Below are 10,943 nucleotides of genomic sequence, written 5' to 3'. Positions count from 1 at the left end.
TGAAGGTAGCCGTGTTTAAAATGTTTAACTTTAGCAACTCCTGAGTCTTTATAGATTGTTGAGTGGCTTACTATTTTCATTGTCTGAAGCTTGTTTGTTTATTGTCTCCCTTCATCTCTCTTTATCTTTCACCTCTTCCTATCTGCTTCCTCTCCACCCAGGTTAACATGTCCAACATAGACCTGGTCATGGAGTCTGACATGGGGACATTTACCCCTTGGCTCTGCAGTTTAGTGGCAGCGATGCAGCACGAAAGGTAGGCTTAAAGACACATAACACTGTCACACATCATCAGTGTTTATTCAAGCTTCAAAGTCTGAATTCTGCAAGGTGGCATAAATTAATATCCAGTCCAGTGAATGTGCTGTTTTTCCTCCATCTGTTCCCTACGTCACATTACCCCTACCTTCAGACCATTGCTTCTTAGATAGGATATTTAAAATTAATCTAAACATTAAACTTCCCATTTAACCTCAGTGTAAACTATGTTGCACCTTTGCTTAACCACAGAACTACTCTCTTTTTTTTGGTTGTGGCACTGTAACATCTACTAGGTTAAGTGGTTATGGGTTTGTAGTGTGGTTTAAGACAATGCACCTGGAATACAATATTTGAAATAATGTTGAACAATATTTGAAAACCACTGGCATATAACAGATGGTAGGATGAACTGAAAAGCACTTTGCTGTGTCTGTTTCAACAGGTGATGGAAGAAGTGGTCAAACTGTTGGCTCCCATTAATACGACCAAACTGGAGACACACGGAGAAGGGACAGATATCTCACCGTGGATGCAGGCAGGCATACCAGGTCAGTTCAATCATGTCCGTTATAAAAACAGAAATGGTTGAAATAGGAAGTAACTCATACTTATTTCTGTGGTTCTGGTTTTAATTACCTCTCCTTTCTCCTGAAAGTTCTTTGTACACAGAATCACATCCTCATTGATGAACTGTGAACATAGTAAAGTGTAAGGAAATCAGGTCAGCTGAGTCAGTGAACTCTTTTATGTCCCTTCTTAAAACATACTTTTATAGGAGAGCCTTTCCCAATCTTATTTGACTTTATTTTATCCCTTTTATTTTATTCTATTTTACTAATTTTGTATTTATCTTAAATGTGTATTTTAGTCATTTCAATGTTTTCTTGCTTTTATCTTGTTTTGTTTTTGTATTATTGTCTTTTGGGTATTATTGTCTTTACACTTGTTAAAGCACTTTGTAACTTGTTTTTGAAAAGTGCTCTCCAAATAGGGATTATTATTATTCTTATTAATATAGGGAGGTGGGGGCACATTTTCACTTTAAGCGAAATTTCTTAGAAATCTGAATTAAAACTTTTAGATGTTCAATGTGTGGATGGGACGTTTTCTAGTAGAATCTCTGACCCAGACTGATGTGACCAAATGTACAGAGACTTTTTTAATGATGGGTACATAGTGTAGTGTACAGTAGGACTATAAACACAAACTGACACAACAAACAATGAAAGAGGAATAAACAAGAAAAGAGAAATAAACATAATAGAATTGTGTTGTATGAGATTGCACAAAACGAAACCAGTGTAACTGTATTAGTATTGCATTTGCTACTTTAAAAAAAAAGATTGCTGGTTAGACAATTCTGATTTAACAAAGATCAGGCTTTACAAAGACTGCTATAACACATTTTTAAGATTCCACTGATTTAAAAACCCTGAAAACATATTGAACCCCCAACAACGTGGCGCTTAATATCTTACAGTGTGTTTCTATCTACGTGGCTTATACAGAGATTTAGTGGTCCAAACGTTCTCTCTGCCTCTCTCTGTTCTAGTTTTTGTAGAAGTGAAATTGCAATGTACACAGAAAGATGTAACCTTTAGAGGTGGAACTGAAACAAGACATTAAAACATACTGTTCAAGCATTCCAGTAGTGACAAGAAGAATCAGTGAGTGCTACGGCCTTCTTTATCATATATTTAACAGTTCCAACAGAGCAGCTGAGGGATTGGTTGTAGGGCTTCAGCAGAACTTTGTCTGTTCGGGGATGTTTTTAAAAGCCCTGTTTCTCTGCTTTAAGGGCTTTTACTGTGTTCATTAAAGTAAAGAATGTTCGATAAGCCTGCATTAGCAGCGAATAGCACCATTTCAGTGGGACAGAGGTTATGGTCAAGCTTATTATCACAAGTTGGAACAGCACCTTTTTCCGTGGAACTTTTTATACATGTTTTTAGCAGTCGTAGCTGTTCAATTCACTAATCTGTCACTCATCAACTCCTCTCCATGAAGAGATTTCCAAAGAGGTAATAAGAAAAAAAATCCGCAGTCATGTTAAATTGTCTGGTTCATGAATTACCACGGAGGAGCTGCATTCTCGAGGGACTTCCTCCTTTACTGTCAGGCTGAGTCGAGGTCTCTTGGATGGTCTCTTTATGATTGTTGGTTGTAGGAACAGTAATGGACTGTCCAGGGGGAAGGTCAGGGTGCACATGCCACAATCTCTGCTAGGCACTCTCGCCTGGGTACCTTCAATGCACAGACAAAGAAGTCAGTCATTCTGTCAGTGATGTCTGATTTGGTAGTATGAAGGAGCTATTTTAATTAACTAAACTGAGCAGCAACAAAATAATCCACTTAAAACAAGTTAAAGTCATACATGACTTGGTGATGAGCAGAACTACAAACCTGTACTTTGGACAGATGTCTTTGCAGGGTCCGTTTGGGAGGCCACATGTCTTAAAATAGGCAAGTGAGATGCTCTGCCATAATTGCCCTAAATGCGGGGGAAACAGTGACACTAAATCCATCATCACAATTACATGTAAAACAAATTAGGAGCTAAACACTGCACAACAGTGTGGCAAACTAGGGTCTGGACTGTATGTCGGACACTTAAAATATTTATGTTATACCAACAAAACATGTAACCAATTGAGTCTCTGTTGTTCCTATAGATGTATTACGTTAAATCTCTCAGTGGTTACCGTAACTATTCTCATATACTAACGTTGCTTGTAACGTTACTTTTCAGGAAATTCACATAATTGAAGGTTCATCATTATTTTAGTGTTCCTACCAGCGGTTCTTAAGTTATACCTCTGTCGAATATCGGCGTTGTATCGCTGCTGATAAGTTCGCCTCTGTTTCTGCTGTGAGTTGGTAGACTTGCCATTTTTTCAAAATTCCCAAAGCCTCTTCCACCCTGACAAACTTTCGGTAACACATGACACAAATCCTGCTGGAGTACACCCCGTCCCTTCTCTGAAAAAAGATTCCCACATCTCTGAACCGCTCGTGCAACGGCTTTTCTCTAGGGTTCACGATGTACAGATTTTTGGTGTTTGAAATCACTCCTTTAAACATCAAATTCTTTTGGCACAGTCGACATGTATGGTCGACCGACATTGCACACGTTTGTTTAGCTGCTCCCGTTAGCAACCACGCAGTTTTTGCGTCGACTGAAAATGACGTGGAAGATACGCTACGCTACGTCACTCACACTGATTGGATGAGTGGTTAGGGCTTGATTGAAAAATACAACTCATGCAAGTGTAGGACCAAAGTAGAAGGTAGATTCATTTGTCACAGTACAACTGGTTATAGAGTGAAATTAAGTTTGTAACTCTCTTCTGCTACGTAGCTGATAATATACTGTTATAAAAGCAATTATAAAATGGTAGACAGAAATAAACCATTTCAGTGGAGCAGTGCTGAGGATGAGTTTGAGTTTAAAAGTCTCATAGCTTTGGGGGAAAAGCTGCTTTGCAGTGGTGGTGCGGCAGCAGAAACTCCTATATCTCTTCCTAGACTGGCTGGGGTGGGTACTGTCCTTTAGTATCCTTTGGGCTCTGCGTAGGCACCTCACCTCACCGGCTGCTTGGTAGATGGGTACCGATGATCTTCCGAGCAGTTTTAATTACCCGCTGCAGAGCCCTCCGTTCCTGGACCGTGCACAACATTCAAGGCTTTAAAATCAATTCAAAAACTCACATGTAACCAGTGAAGGGCCGCGAGGATTGGTGTTATGTGGTCACTCCTCTTGGTGAGTTAGAAGCCTGGCTGCAGCATTTTGAATGAACTGTAGTCTATGAATGTTTACCAGAATACAGAGCATTACAGTAGTCCAGTCTCAAGAAGATAAAGTATCAAACACTTGAATATAAAAGTGTAAATCTTATAATCAATTATAAAATGAATAAAAATGGATGGATAAAAATGACTGTAGTAGAAGAAAAAAAGGGTCTGGGACGTGTGTTTGTAAATAGATGTTACCCTTATAAACTAAAAAAATATGTATTAAGTATTCTAGAAAGGTGTCATTCACATTGTCATTTTGAAGGATAAAGGGTTGCATAACAGTTGTGATTTTAAAAACATAGAAACCCCATAGTTATTTCATGCTGAACAAAAATAAATGCAGATGTCCAATCACCAGAAAAATAATTGGAGTTATCAGAATAGATATGGCGCCTCTAGGATGTTGATAAGTTGACCCTTTTTTGTAGTGATTAATTGAGCGTTGTATGTCCTTGACTCAAACTAATGATGGCGTCTTCGTCCCAGTTCCTGACCTGTATTATTCCAGCAACATGTTTATTTAACAGCCTTCCTGTTTCCTTATCATGCCAATATGTATGCCAGCCAGACATTTTGTATATGACCTTTTGTTATTTTAGTGTTAAACTCAGAACCACATGTCTGTGATTTCAGGGACTGTATTTCTCATAATCTAAAGCGAAACTGTGAGTTGATTACAAAATGGATGGGCGTAAAGTCAATAACTCTACTTACAAGTAAGGTCACTGTAGCCTTAAGATGCTTCTGGAAAACGGGGTCCTGACATTCCCTCCTTGGAGCGTGGGTACATAATATAATTCAGTAAACACTAAAAGTAATGACTATATAAATATTATAGAAATTATCAATATAACAGAACATTGTTTTATTAAGACACATCTACTGAACCTGTATTTGTGTTTTATATTTGTTGACAGTTTACAAGTCAATTGTAAAAATATAATTTTCAAACAGTCAACTTTCTGGCACACTAGCTTCACACAAAAGCTATATTAAAATCTGTGTGGAAACTTTTAGCCACCGTTTCTTAGACATCAATACAACCCAGTTAATGAACCAACTTGAAGCCGTAGAAGGGACACTCGTAGAGCTGAAACTGAACCTTACTGTCAAAATAAATACCCCTTAATTTCTAATGTACATCTACAGACCAGCATTGTTATCAATCCAAATGTCCCTTCCTGTCAAATCAAAGATGTCACTGGTGTTTTTACCTGTTCCACAAGCTGATGTGAAATTACAATCCTTTGTTTTGCAGTAATGGAGAGAAACTGTACCAAGATCATAGCAGTTTTCCCCTCATGTTTTTGATAGTGAAGATAGGTATTTATCTGATTCCTTTTTAGTGGTACTGGGAGAGATTAAATGGTCCAAAATCTTAAGTGATGTTACATTGCACTCAGAAAGACACTGTGGTATCATTTGTAGAGGAACTCAAAAAAACAAAAACAACATTACAATTTTCAGCCAGTTAGATCACAAGCACAGAGACTTATTTGCCTAAAGACATTCAGTGAGTTATCTGTTATTTAACAGTTCTACTGGAGCAGCTGAGAGATTGGTGTCTTGCTCAAGGGCACGTTGAAGGCAGTTGTCTTGACAGATGTAATCTTTTCTGCATACTTTCTTTGTTCTGGCGATATTAAGACATGTGTACCGCCATGTAAAAGGGGGAACCAATATGAATCCCGATTACTAATGTGGTATACAAGCACCTTGTAACTGCCAACACTGTTTCATGGCACTTGTCGTACAACATAAACATTTCAGTATTCTTATTTGTTCCATTAACTAGTCTGTCATTCACCAATTTCTCTCCATGAAGAGATTTCCGTGAAAGTAAAGAAAAAAAAGCTGCTGACCCATGTCAGTGCCCGTTATGTTGAGTCCTCTGGTTCATGAACTACCATAGACAATCTACATCCTGAAGGGCCTTCCTCCTCGTCTGAAAGGCTGAGTCGAGGTCTCTTGGATGATCTCTTTACTGTTGTTGGTTGTAGGAACAATAGTGGACTGTCCAAGGGGAAGGTGAGGGTGCACACTCCATAATCTCTGCTGGACACTCTCGCCTGGGTACCTTCAATGCACAGAAGAATTTAGAAATGTTGTTAGTTGTGTCTACAGTGAATGAGCAGACATTATATTGAGTAAAAGCAAAAACTGAAAAACTAAATAGACCTTTACTGCGGAATTGATTCTGCAGAGTTTTCATGGATAGCTGTGTGCCGACTGATTTCCTCTCTGGGGGGTCAGTCTGGGAGGCCACGTGTCTTACAGCAGGCAAAGTGCTGCCATCGGTGCCCTAAACAGTGACACAGCAAATAGATGGATCGACCATCACACATATTTAAAACAACACATAATGAGACAGAAAAACTGTACAAAGTTATGATATTGTGAGGAAAAACAAACCTCAAATTGAGACATCTTTTAAGTTAAGACTATCTCCTGAAAAGGTTTCAAGTATTAAATGCTTACAGAGTTGGGCTGTGAGGTGAAAGACGAATAGGTTTATGCTATGGGTTGAAAGGAATGGGGAAAGCAGATACGATTGCAAAGTCAATTTTAGAGAAACAAGCAATAGATGTTATTTTATCCTTTGGCAGGGTGTAATTGAGACACTGCGTTTAAAAGTGGGAATTGAAAGGGCAGTGTCAAAAGTAAGAAAATTAAATGAGGGAGAGACATTACTGTTTTGTCCAAGTTTTTGTTAAATGGTGTAAGATATTTAAGCCTGAACAAAATGGAGTTTTTGAGCCCAATACCGATTTTAGAGGGAAAAATTAACTGGCGGCCGATATAGTGAATATTTGAGCTGGAATGAAAATAGACCTTTTGTATGTGTATTTTGCACAGATATAACAATGCAAAGGTAGTTAGAAGGCTGCTTTCTTAAATAGTCTTTAATCAAATAAATTTTTTAAGTTAAATATTCTTAAACATGCTGAACATTTTATTTATACTGGGCATTTTAAAGATGGATCTTTTAATAGATAACAGTTCATTTTAATAAATATGATTTATTGTACATAAAAATATTGATATATAAAAAGCAGTAACTATAGCTGTGAAATAAATACACTGTTGTAAAAAGTACAATATTTCCTTCTGAAAAGTAGTGGATTGGAAGTATAAAAGTAGCAGAAAATTCCTAAGTTGTACTGAAGTATAGTACTCTCTACTAAACCATGTATTTTCTACTCTGTCAAGCTACCTATGAGATTCATGCTACAGCTTTGTTCCCATCCATTATTTCAATGGATTGAACTCCAATCACCTTTTTTTTCTTGCTAATCAAAACATGTAATCTTTAGCAGTATTTTGCTGTTAGTGTACAACACTGAGTACAATAAGCTTGTTGTCCTGGATGGGGATGTTGTTTATTTAATTTCCAGCACCATCTTACCATAGTTACATTACTTGCTGTGTTGTTGTTAGCTTCTGGATGCTTATCAAAAGTTACACAACATTGCCAAGCAAAGTAATTCCTGCAGATTGACCTTTTATTTTTTACTAACTTTACAATAAAACAACACAAAACTTTGCACAAAACGTACATCTTGCACGTTTGAAGTGGAATCGCGGACAGTCGGTATCGATCCATCCTTGAGCCTCAACACTGACGCGAACCCAGCTTCGTACTGACCCACTTCACAAAGCAGTCTGTGGTGAAATGGTTCGCGCACACATACAGAAACCGTGCAGTCGTTGAGGGGACATCTCCGTTGAAAATAAAGTTAATCCAACTGATACTTGCTTCCCCGGATGACGGGAGTCCCAACAGTGTGCTGTGTTGGTTGTTGCAACCAACTACAGAACAATTGGCGTGCTTTGCTTTTGCTTTAGACATGTTAGCTACTAACTACATAGGTAGTTTACTCTGACTGACTGCGGCTTGTTGTTGTATTTCCTCTTCGGCGCGCTCCTACATCATATTGTTCGTTGATCTCATTGGTCGAAGGTAGCTCGTGACGGCGATGGACAGATGGTTCATCCAATCACCTGCCAAGTATTTTTGACAGTGCCTGCCTTTTCCAAACAGGTTCCAAGACAACTTCTGTAGCGTCAGGTTAGGTGTACACGACAGTAGTTTTTCCTCAGCTTCTTGTGCCGACTTTATTGGCGACACAAAGTTATTGTTGGTTCTCACTGGTCCGTGATTAGCAACTTCGTCTCCCCGTGGCTAGAAACATAGGGCCAGACCATCGTCGCGACCCGATGCTAACCGGACTGCGCTAACGTCGCTTGTGCTGTTGTCAGGAGCTAACGTTAAGCTAACCAGACAGATTCGCAAATGCGAATTAACTGGGAGTTAATGAACCCATCCACTTTATCTAATTGTGTTTAACTAACAAACACAATTGATTTAGACAATGTAGGTTGGTCCACACACACTACATGTAACGTTAGCCACGTTACCTTAATCTATCCCTTAGGACTGTTTACAGTATTCTTACAGGTTCAGATTTTACAGTCGGGACCGATCCTTCATTGAGCCTTCATTTTGAAGCAAACCCCGCCTGCCTCTCGGACACGCATAACATTAGCTCTTGGTCGTAATGGGAATGTTGCTATTGATGCGGTGATGGCGCAATGGATAAGACGCCTGTCTTTGGTGTGAGAGATCCCGGTTCAATCCTCCACTGTAACCAAGCCACCATTGTGTCCCTGAGCAGGACACTTAACCCCTCGTTGCTCCAGAGGCGTGCGACCTCTGACATGTATAGCAATTGTAATTCGCCTTGGATAAAAGCGTCAGATAAATGTCACGTATTAAAATACGTTGAAACCACTGTTGTTTAAAATCTACAGATGTGTGAACACATTCATTTTCTATTTTGCAGCCAACAAGTGCGATTTTTGGCTCTTGATATTTCCAGAGAGGCCTGTAAATCATGTTAAATGAACAAAGTGCTACAGTCAGTTTGTTTTGTGTCAGGAGCCTCACTCACCCTTGTCACTACTTTCGCAAGTGTAGGGACAGCATCAGGATTTAGAAGAAGCTGCTTTCTGAATCCCATTTCCACCTCTGCATAGTTGGTGAAGCACTCGCGCGTAAAGTGGAGATTGCACACGTAAACAGAAGCGGAGGGTATGTCGACCCGTCCCAGAGCATGCAGCCAGCGGTGTGCCATCTCTCTGTCAGACGGCAAAGAGTGCAGCCCCTCCGTGCTTTTGCACTCGGGATAAGCGCATTTTCGACCCATGTTTGACAGTCTACAACAGGAATAGCTAACCAAGCTAAAAACAAACTTCAACTTCTTCTGCCTCTCGATGAACTAGCAGTTGGCACAAAAGTTATTTTTAATTTACCACCACCTACTGGACCGGAGTGTTGAGTGGCAGCAAAAACAAAAGCCTTTGACAAAACAGTCCCAACTCAGTGTTCACTTACTAGCCGTTTCCACATCTCGTTAAAAGTTAATCAAAATTAAACTATGGGTGACTCTACTCTACATATCATTTTATCTCAAACAAGTAGATTTAGTATAAATTTTTGCTTATAAACTAAAGCTCCAGTACACAAGTACATGCCAGAAAGTAAAGGTTATGTTTCTGTCGATACAGTGTTGTAAATAATGATTGTTTCCTAATACATCAGGAAACCAAAGCAGGCCCAGTTGTCTAATTGAACACATTGATAAACAGGTTGAAATAGAAAGGTCACACTCTCCACCAGTGCTGATTAGTATTTTGTTGCTTTCGACCTGCAAGGTCCACAGCCTCCATGAGTTATTGTTAAAAGAAATTTAACCACTCCTTGTATTATTCAGACCCACTTTCCCCTGCCACAGAAATGTCCTGGAGGATTGAACCAGATGCAATAATGATATGTCTTTTCACATGTAAAATGTAATTGTTTCCAGGATTGTTTGAACAGTCGACTCTTTGTGTATCAAACATGTACCGTTTAGTGGAACGATTTGTACTTTATCTCTCTTCTCCTTCTGTCAACCAGGTGCTAGCCTCCACGTTGCAGACAGTCGGTACTTTTGGTTCCACCACAGTGAAGGTGATACCATGACTGTTCAGGACCCTCACGACATGGACCTGTGCTCAGCATTGTGGGCCGTGGTTGCTTATGTCGTGGCAGACCTTCAGGACATGCTGCCTAGGTAGCAATGTGAATGGGATGACAGGATGTTCACTGTAAACCACAGCTGGATCAGTTAATTCCTAAACACATGGTCAAATACAAATTTCTTTTTTTTTTTTAACTTGCGATGGAACAGATTGAGTTAAGAAATTTTTGTTAATAAATTCAATGTGAATTGTCCTTGGATACACAAGTGAGTAGAGGGAGGATAAAAAAAAAACACTATTGACCACTAGCAGTTGCATATCATCATCACAAATGTTTTAGCTAAATAACAGTAAACTGACACATGAACAGATGTTACAGTCAAATTGAAGCGTTAGTAATCAGTTTGTTTTTAAATGAACACCCAATAGATTTACATGCGGTTGTAGCTCAGGGCAGTGGCATGATCATCTTAAAGTTTGAAGTAACATAATAAAGGCTTTTATGATCATGATACATAATGACTTAAGATTTTTTTAGAAGAGAAGAACCTATTATGTGTAGAATGACTGATTGAATGAATGATTTTTTTTTCCCAAGTAAAAAGCTGATTTTCAAATTACTGATAAGACCAAGAAAATTAGTGGACATTCTCTAGTGCTGTTGTTGTCTTAATGCCTTAATATAATGTGCTGCAAAAAGGATGAAAGGTCTGTGAAAGAGTAAAAAATTAAACAAAGAATTAGAAAGTCTGGAAAAACCACATTCAAATGTGTAATGTTTCTGCAAGTTTCCAGTGATGTCAAAAATAACCTGATCTTTAAAAGTATATGTTTTATGGTTTTGACCTTTTTAGATTATTGTG

General features: G+C 38.8%; 1 long non-coding RNA gene across 1 annotated transcript; it reads left to right on the top strand.

Annotated features, from left to right (window-relative positions):
* The first annotated feature begins 166 nt into the window (after positions 1–166).
* On the top strand, positions 167–10,779 carry LOC119897813. The gene is made up of 3 exons (XR_005443451.1): positions 167–256; positions 704–809; positions 10,016–10,779. It is a non-coding gene; the product is annotated as an uncharacterized LOC119897813 (long non-coding RNA).
* Positions 10,780–10,943: the final 164 nt, after the last annotated feature.

This window comes from Micropterus salmoides, unplaced genomic scaffold (genome assembly GCF_014851395.1).
Source record: "Micropterus salmoides isolate LMB-PRFRI ecotype aquatic unplaced genomic scaffold, ASM1485139v1 Ms_hic_scaffold_11, whole genome shotgun sequence".
NCBI classification, from domain to species: Eukaryota; Metazoa; Chordata; class Actinopteri; order Centrarchiformes; family Centrarchidae; genus Micropterus; species Micropterus salmoides.
This window is presented reverse-complemented; position numbering and strand designations above follow the sequence as displayed.